At 30.7% G+C, this 10,000-nt stretch overlaps 1 long non-coding RNA gene across 2 annotated transcripts in view; it reads right to left on the bottom strand.

Moving 5' to 3' along the window:
* LOC137643684 (uncharacterized) overlaps positions 1 to 10,000 on the bottom strand; it is a 159,916-nt gene that overhangs the window by 30,698 nt on the left and 119,218 nt on the right. Inside the window, exons 5-6 of one of the 2 annotated variants that reach the window (XR_011045044.1) lie at positions 9,358 to 9,448; positions 1,092 to 1,207 (exon numbers count right to left, since the gene is read on the bottom strand). This is a non-coding gene — a long non-coding RNA (uncharacterized lncRNA). Of the gene's footprint in view, positions 1 to 1,091; positions 1,208 to 9,357; positions 9,449 to 10,000 lie in introns of those variants that run through there. The other variant, XR_011045043.1, reaches the window with a different exon arrangement.

Below are 10,000 nucleotides of genomic sequence, written 5' to 3' on the forward strand. Positions count from 1 at the left end.
GTTAATCAGAATTTTTATTGTTATCATACTCATTATTTTACGATACTTATTTTCTCTCCTTACCCCAACTTATTTACGATACAATGTGAGCCCTAATGGTCATATCATTAACGTTTAATATGACATATCCATTTTCAAACAGGCCATTAATCGTGAAGATTGTTAAACGCCTCTGATTAATAACAAAGGGTAAACACTTTCTTTTAAACACTTGTCCACTTGACCTAAATCTATGGAAGGTTGATAATTATGTTAATCAGAACTTTTATTGGTATCATCCTCATTATCGTTTTACGATACTTGTTTTACCCCAACTTATTTACGATATAAGGTGAGCCCTAATGACCATAGCATTAACGTTTATTATTAGGTCGTACCACCACATACATTTTCACACAGACCATCAATCGCGAAGATTGTTAAACGCCTATGGTAAAGAACACAGCGTAAACATTTTCTTTTAAACATTGTCCAATACTTACATAGACATTATCAGCATTTTCAGCTCGCGAAAGCTTAGAGAAATTACATATTGAAATGAAGTGACGTTGCTTTCTCTTAAATATTCCTTTTGACATTTACTCTAACGTCGATTCTTAGATAATTGCACAAACATTTTCATTGAATAACGATATTTCTGAGGGACATCCTTGTTAAATCAGAAGATATAGTTTGTAATGAATGAATATTATATAAACTGCCTTTTCTACATAAAGTAAAAAAAATAACAATACTACATAAACTGTTTTGATATAATAATTCTAGAGTCAACCATTCCGAAAATCCCAATAAGAGACATTTAATATCAAGTAAAAATATATTCGAGTTTTGAATAATCAAATTTTTTAAATATTCTGTCTTCAATAACATCAAATCCATAACAAGTACTACACGTATCCATCTAATCATCTAAAATTATATTAAAGACAGCAGTAATGAATAGCAATACCACACCTTCCTATATCATAAAGATTAAATGTATTTGAAAACCGACGCATCGGCTAAAATAATTCTTCCCAATTTATGACGAAGACATAAAGAGGAAGAGGATTATAAATGAAAACGAATTTTTTTTTTTTTTTTTTTTTTTTTTTTGTAATAACAATAATGAAAGGGATGAGAAGACCATTTCGCTTCAGATTTGATTTTCGTTACGATGACGGGTTCTGGACATCCGAGAAGGGGTCCGAAATAAGAATGTCTTCAGCTGGAAGGGAAGACGAAAATTACCGAGGAAAAGAGACGGCGAGATATGGCAAATAATGGATAAGGAAACGGAATATCCACCTGGATGAAGCAGAAAAGAACATTCCTCGTTGAAACCATCCATAAGCGGATTCAGGAGTATGCACGTTCCTCTCTTCCTTTCTATCTATCTTTTAATGCAGTTTATTTTTTTGATGTTCTATTGGTTTATTTTAAGTTATATATTTAGTTAATTTTCTTGATATTCTATTTGTTTATTTCAGGTTATATATTTAGTTTATTTTCTTGATATTCTATTTGTTGATTTTAGGTTATATATTTAGAGTTTATTTTCTTGATATTCTATTTTCTTATTTAAGGTTATTTATTTAGAGTTTTTTTTCTTGATATTCTATTTGCTTATTTCAAGTTATATATTTAGAGTTCCTTTCATACTTCGATACAAAGAAAGGGTAACTATACATTCCTTAGCATTTCAATAGATCTACTCATTTTTACTGTCGTTGGGATTATGTTTTCAGTCTATCTTTATTTATCTTTTTTTATAGAATTTTCTCCGAATTTCTAGGATTATTAAAAGACATATTTACTCTCTAAATATCTTAGTAAATATACAATTAGTAAAATAAGTTATTATGCAAAAGTAAAATCGCTTGATTTTCATATAGGCTACCTTGAATTATTATATGGTCAATAAAAGATATATTTTTATGTTTTTAAACGCCATTATAAAGCAGTTATAAGTGAAATAATCGATCGGTAAACTGTCTATTTATTTGATTAAGAAATAAATATTTAGACACGACTCTTTCGCTCTAATCTAGTAAGGGGTACTCAGAGACACCGGTTAGCGAGTTATCAATTACACATGATATTCTAACTCCTTACATGTACGCACCATGTAGTGCACGGGAACACACATTATTATTATTATTATTATTATTATTATTATTATTATTATTATTATTATTATTATTATTTGCTAAGCTACAACCCTAGTTGGAAAAGCAGGATGCTATAACCCAAAGGCCCCTACAAGGAAAATAGCCCAGTGAGGAAAAGATATAATGAAATAAATAACAAGAGATGTTCAAGAATGACATTAAAATAAATCTTTCGATTATAAATTATAAAAACTTCAAAATAACAAGAGACAGAGAAATAAGATAGAATAGTGTGCCTGAGTGTATCCATGGAGAGAGAGAGAGAGAGAGAGAGAGAGAGAGAGAGAGAGAGAGAGAGAGAGAGAGAGAGAGAGAGAGATTCTCATACATTACGCTAACAACATGATATAGATATAAATAATTTCTAGGAAAATGTTCATATCCATTTCAACATACTATGATGAAAAGAAAGAGGTGTAGAGGAAATCACGAATACAGATAATGAACTACTTTCTATCGTCAATTGCTGATATTTCATAAGTCAGAATGAGGTATTTCTTCTACTGTATATTCCGTTTAAAACTTGTCATAATATCTTTATTACATTCCTGCCCCAATATGTACCTGTTCTTAAAGCTTGAACATTTAACAGCTATCTTTACATTCGGATTGATAATGATAGCAATAATAATGCGTATCTACTATATATATATATATATATATATATATATATATATATATATATATATATATATATATATATATATATATATATATATATATATATATATATATATATATATATATATATATATACTGTATATATACATGTATATATATATATATATATATATATGTATATATATATATATATATATATATATATATATATATATATATATATATATATATATATATATATATATGTATGTATGTATGTGTAATGTATATTTCCAAATAAGCCGCAGATACCCTTTAATATCAAATTTGCTGTCATGGGAGCACATACTGATAGGGAAAATCCAATTTTTTATGACTATTTTTTCTCGGCAAAGGATTCCTACCTCAGAGCCAATAGGAATAAGAGTAAAAGTTTGACTTAGTGCTAAGGTTCGACTTCGTGCCCCGCAGAAAAATTTCTGGTTTTCAAGTAGTTTCCGATGGGTGTGTGTGTATATATATATATATATATATATATATATATATATATATATATATATATATATATATATATATATATATATATATATATATATAATCTAGCCTATACTGACATGTACAATAACAAATTGGAAACAAAGTTTTATTTTAACCCCTTGATTAATTAATATTCCTGTATAAAAGATTTAATTAGCAGCTTTGATAAATGGAGCTTATCTTGCCTGGGGAAAATCATTCTTCTTTAACCAGAGCTCGTTCAATTAGTGCTTTTTTCCATCTGATTTTGTTTTGGTGTAATCATGTCTTTAAAATAGATTAATTTGGAAAGAGAGAGAGAGAGAGAGAGAGAGAGAGAGAGAGAGAGAGAGAGAGAGAGAGAGAGAGAGAGAGAGAGAGAGAGAGAGAGAGAGAGAGAGAAAGATTTTATTAGATCTGGGTTTGATTTTAAAACTTAAAATCCTTACACTGGCATACTAAAATAATACAATTTCTATTAAATACTCTGTACTTTCAGTGGTCATAAGTAGTTTTACTTCTGTGTGCTTTCAAGTGTGTCATTTTTATTTCTTTTGTCATGAAATGTAAGATTTATATAGACATTATCAATCATCTGTATGTGTTATAAATCTGATACCACTGAGCAAATAATAAGCATAGTCAATTATCTGTAGATGTTTCAATTCTGATATCTCTGCGCAAATAATAAAAATAATCAATTATCTGTAGATGTTTTAATTCTGATATTACAAAGCAAATAATAACATAATCAATTACCTGTATGTGTTATAAATCTAATACCACTGAGGAAATAATAAACATAGTCAATTATCTGTAATGTTTAAACTGTGATATCTCTAAGCAAATAATAAACATAATCCATTATCTGTTTACGTTAAAATTCTGATATCTCTGAGCAAATAATGAACATAATCAATTATCTATGTGTTATAAATCTGATATAACTAAACAAATAAAAAAAATAATAAATTATCTCTATATGTTATAATTTTGATATCTTGGAGCAAATAATAGAAATTATCTATTATCTGTATATGATATAAATCTGATATCACTTAGAAAATAATATGCATAATAACTTATCTGTATATGTTATAATTCCGATATCACAGAGAAAAATTCTTGAAAACGTCATGCTATAAAACAATTATTGATTTTAAGAAATTGATGACAAGCATTGAAATACCATTGCTCCTAGAAAAGGGGCCAAGAAAAGGAAGCTTACCTATTATGATTTGTAATTCTCAAAAGCCTGTTGGCTTATAGTCATCTTCAAAACTGTCAAAAAGGTAATAACATTTTACATCCGACCAAATTGCACTGGATTCTGTCCCCATTCAATAAATTCAATATGCCTATATTCAACTAAAAATTGTGTTTGAATTTATATGGTAATTACTATGAGATTCAGGGCCTCTGTAACACGGTTTTTTCGCAATAATTTTTTTTCTATGAATTTCATAAATATAACGCTTATTCAGAATGCACATTATATCTACACATAAATTTTGACTATATTCTGCATTACGTAGGTTGAATAAATTTGGTACTTTATTAAGTAAAAGTGACGATTTTTGAAGACGGGCCAACTTACTCAGAGAAAAGGTTTCGAACGCACTCGTTACGTAACTTATGACGGTATTTCTTCTCTCTTTCTCGATCGATGATTGGCTATACGTAACGAAGGCTATACCTCTGCCAACAATAACACAAAAGTGTAAATAAAAGCAAAGCAGTACACCTTTATGAACTCTGAAACCTCTCCACCGAGAATTGTCATAATGAACAAACGAACAAAATATGTTAATAAATACAAAAACACTTTGATTATTAGTCTAACTCCCAGAATAAGTTTCCTAAGAAATTACTGTCTACTTTATAGGTCACAATCAGATTGACAAGGTGTATGGATTAGTTGGTAATTTTCAAAAACGTAGTAGACCAGCTTGATTTGATAACTGCTATATCCATTGTCCAGTAATTTTTATTTATTGTCTAGCTACCTACGTATTTACTGTAAAAAAAAAAATAAATAAATAACTGGTACCATATTTTGGCTTTAAACCTTCACCAGTAATTGTCGTCAGAATGATGACTTCACGAGGCTCCACCCACTTTGGCCTCGTTGTAATTCAGGATAACACTGAAGGCTATCATGGGCATTGTTGGATCAGAAAATTTAAATTCTGGCTAAAAAGATAATTTTTCGAGTAGTTGTAAGAAGTGGTAAATGGTCCTCAAGGATCCCAGCAGTTGGCCTAAACGTTTAATTCATGTATAGTACTGTTACGGCACTACTGCTACAGTACAGTAGTATTACTACGCTAACACAAATACCCCACCCACATTTATGTATCGTTCCGCCATTCATAAAGTCTTTGTCATATTCTTTCACTGTGCCATAAACCATGGCCTCCTCAGAAATTAAGTTTAACTTTAGATGATAGGTTATTTCATTAAGCGGACAAATTATGGCAACTGGGTATGTTATTGCCGATGTTGAAGCTAAAGATAAAGTATGGTATCATTCCTTCATTGCATTATCATCTTTACTACTATTTGTTTTGCTACATGTAGTAATTATTTTAAAGGATAAATGAATTATGTTCACTTCACTTCTATAAATTCCCATTAGATGTACAAATAAAACTCCTAAAACTATTCAGGATTTATTTATAAAATGCAGTCATGCCCAAAACATAGCTAACACGGTTGGTCTGATGGAGATTTTAGCACAAAAATCTTATTTTAACAAAAATAGTTATATAAAGACTGTTTACATACAATCCCTCTCTTTCTCTCTCTTTTGGTGGCATAGTGAATAGTTAATAGAAATGTTCAAAAGCCTGAATGACATTACAAGTATTATAATCCTGTTACGCTAAATATAAATCAGACTATAAACATTGGATTTAAACTAGAAACTGAATAATTACCTATTCAGGCTATAGTAAATATGGCCACGGGCTTTCTCTTGACTGTATAAAGTTGCAAGTCGTAAGACAAATGCAGTTTTGCAACCACGGGGGCAATTCCAAATCCTGTTAGCCATTCTTGACTGTTATGGGTTTCAGAGCCGATGTAAGAAGTTGAATGGGTGTCTGGTGGATGGGCGGGCAAAATTTTGTCAAAAGGTGTTTACATTGCTTACGTAGTGAATGTTTTCGACTCTTGGCTCGTTATCACTGGCCATGGCGTCGGCTAGATAATTTTTACTCTATAAAAATTAAAACTATTGTGTTTAGGTTATTGATAATGCTGACAAAATTTGTGTGTGGTTGTAAAATATACATATGTCAACTTTCAGCTACATCCGATGCTTTGATAAGGAGCAAAGTCCAAAAAACCGTGTTACAGAGGCCCTGAATCTCATAGTAGTATTGCCTCTATTCAAAAATGTATAGCTTATCTTTGGGTGAAAAGATACATTATCTAGAATTATAACAAAGAGATATGAAGAGCAAAATTAATATCAATATCAAAATGAGTTTTATTTGTAAAAAAAATTATATATATAAAGACATAAACGTTAAATGAACATTTATTTGTATACTGGCAGAGGTTAGAAGTCTGTGAAATATTAATATAAATATTTTGCGTAAGAGGCTAAAAGAATATAAAAATGTACTGATATCGTGTAATTACACTGAAAATCTAATATCACGAAATATTGAGCATACTCCATATAATGATAAAGGTAAACTAAACCGCCAAAAGCTATGCATCTTAGTAAATAAAAAGCCACAATTAACGCAATTGCATGAAACGATGGATGAAATTATTTATTAAAAAATCACTTAAATAATTATCTAATGCACACCAAGTGTAGGGAAATATGTTCTTAGGAAATATGAAGCAATAAAGGTTTATTATTGACAAAGGGTAAAATATATTTTTTCTCTTTGCGTAGGGGAACTACTCTTTAAAAATGATTCGCAAGTTAACGGCATATTCTAGTTTTTATTTTGGAGTCTTCATTAGTTGAGGTAATATGTCAAACTGGTTTATAATTAAAGTGTTGTCTTCATGAGGCACAAGAATTTTATCTAGATTCTTATAAATTGCAAATTGGCTTTAAGAATAGCAATAAATATTTAAAAATAAATCTATATATCTTAACGTGGTGAAAGGTTTTGCGTAACGCCATGATAGACAAAGCTGTACTAGTCAGGGCCACCCATACTTGGTTGGTTTGTTGTGAGCGATCAGACTAAAGTGTCCGACCATCACCAACCCGCATTGAACAGCGTGGTGATGAAAACTGACCAAACCCAGACATGAATAAGGACATGTCGGAAAACTTTGTCTTGTAGTGGACTAGAAGAGGCTGCATTTGTTGTTATTGTTGTTGTTGTTGTTGTTGTTGTTGTTGTAAATAGCAATAAGATTTTGTATTTAAATTTCTTTAGGAGTTTTTCTATTACAAAAATTTTGGTGATAACATGGCAGGCTTTGCAAGGAAATCTTTTCACGTTATTTTTATTTTTAAAAATAGTACCTTGATATAACACGTTGCTTAAAATTGATATAATATATGAAAAAAATTTTTTTTCTTTATTTACTTAGATTTAAAGTAGTGGTTACTGACAAATATATCTTATATTCCTACACTTAAATAAGAAGAATATTTTATAAGGGGGAGAATGTAAAATTACATAATGAACATTAATGTTTTGATTTCACTCAAATCAATGTTAGGTTTTCTTACAAGGTAACAGCTAACATGAAACCTCCATCCACATCTCTCGTGTCTCATATCTCCAAATCATCTGGTCGTTGTCACGATGATACAAAGGTTTAAAAAAATCATATATACCTGGAATCGATTGGTGATTTACTCTGGCTGCTAAATATTTTTCTTTTTTTACTATATCTATTATATTAGGCTGCAAGGATTTTTTTTTTTATTAACTCAAGGCAAAGATTTAAATAACTATATCAGTAAATATTTACATAGTGTTTAAATAACATTTTGCATAAAATATGCAAGTGGTGTTGTAGCCACTAATTTTTTGCGGCCGGGAAGCGTTGTAAACATTGAAGACGATATGCAATAACTTCAAGTGGTCACGTAGCCAGTTAGATTAGGGATAGGACACAAACACTAAAGATTAAAAAGGAGAGGATTTTCAAAGATGGGTTGACTTGGATGCAATTGTATATAAGATTGAGATAAAAGATGTCCAACAGTAACTGCAACGAATGAGGAAATATAAAAAAATATATCATCGTAATCTCCTACGCCTTTTGACGCAAAGGGCCTCAGTGAGGGTTTTTTAGGAAAATTCATAAAAGGATAGCTAGTTCCTTGTGATGCTCAGGAAAGTCACCCCTGCTGGTCCAGGCATCGAGGGCAGAAGCCATAACCCAATCTTGTCACCCAGCTGCCAGTGATTTCATCGAGATTTAAGGAGGTATTTCCTCTACACCCAAAGTTCTCGTTACTCAACTATGACTATATAATAGCCCAATTACATATCTATATAATAAGATTATCAGAATACCAGACTCTTTCGTTTAGATATATTTTTGCGCTTTCAAAGCAGTTATAATCTTAGTAAGGCTCTCTTCCCACGAAGAGATTTCTTCCGTACGAAAATTTTTTCGCGCGTTAGGATGTCAATAAAGCATGTTTTCACACGGACGGTTGATTTTCGGGCGGTTCGTCTGCATCAGTGCACAGAATACTCACTCAGTCTGTCGGCATTTGTTCGAGATGGAGGACGTAAAGAAGAGTGGTCTTTGTGTATATAATGAAAAGGGTGCTAAATGTGTCATGATGTTCTGTAAAATATAATGATATTCATGATGTATATATTATTATTATTATTATTATTATTATTATTATTATTATTATTATTATTATTATTATTATCAATAATAATAATAATAATAAGAAGAAGAAGAAGAAGAAGAAGAAGAAGAAGAAGAAGAACAACAACAACAACAACAAAAACCACAAGAATAATAATGATAGTAATACAATTCATATTAATCAATGAAAATAGCAGTAGAAGAGGAACGCCTACCCTCTGCACATGTGCGTGAGCCTTCCACCATAAAAATGATAAAAAAAAAAAACCCTTACCTTCGTTCAAAGTTCTGCAAAACTAGTCTCACAATATCTCTTTTAGACGAGGTTTCTTAAAATATGTAGTTTTAGATGATGCCTTGAAATTCTGAAAAGAAAAAAAAAAGAAATTGAGTGTAATGACAGTTTTAAGAAATCGTGGCAAAATATGGACTTCTATTATATCCAAGTTAATTTCCAATATCTTATTGTTAACAATCAATGTTTGTAGTTATGAATAACGGAATAACAGAGTAAAAAGAAGGATACATCTACAAGGTGAAATTTTATCCTAGTCACACTAATTGGACAGCCATCAATGATTATTATTATGAATTATAAAAGATCATCATCATCATCTCCTACGCCTATTGACCCAAAGGGCCTCGGTTAGATTTCGCCAGTCGTCTCTATCTTGAGCTTTTAATGCAATACTTCTCCATTCATCGTCTACAACTTCGCGCTTCATAGTCCTCAGCCATGTAGGTCTGGGTCTTCCAACTCTTCTAGTGCCTTTTGGAGCCCAGCTGAACATTTGGTGGACTGCTCTTCGCACTCCCCAAGAGATATTGCAAAGGATATTACATGGAAATTATTCTCAATTTCCCTTTTTATCATGGGTTCACTATCTTCACCAATAAAGACAGTTAGTATTTTATAC

The sequence above is a fragment of the Palaemon carinicauda genome, chromosome 7, assembly GCF_036898095.1.
Source record: "Palaemon carinicauda isolate YSFRI2023 chromosome 7, ASM3689809v2, whole genome shotgun sequence".
In the NCBI taxonomy this organism is placed as follows: Eukaryota; Metazoa; Arthropoda; class Malacostraca; order Decapoda; family Palaemonidae; genus Palaemon; species Palaemon carinicauda.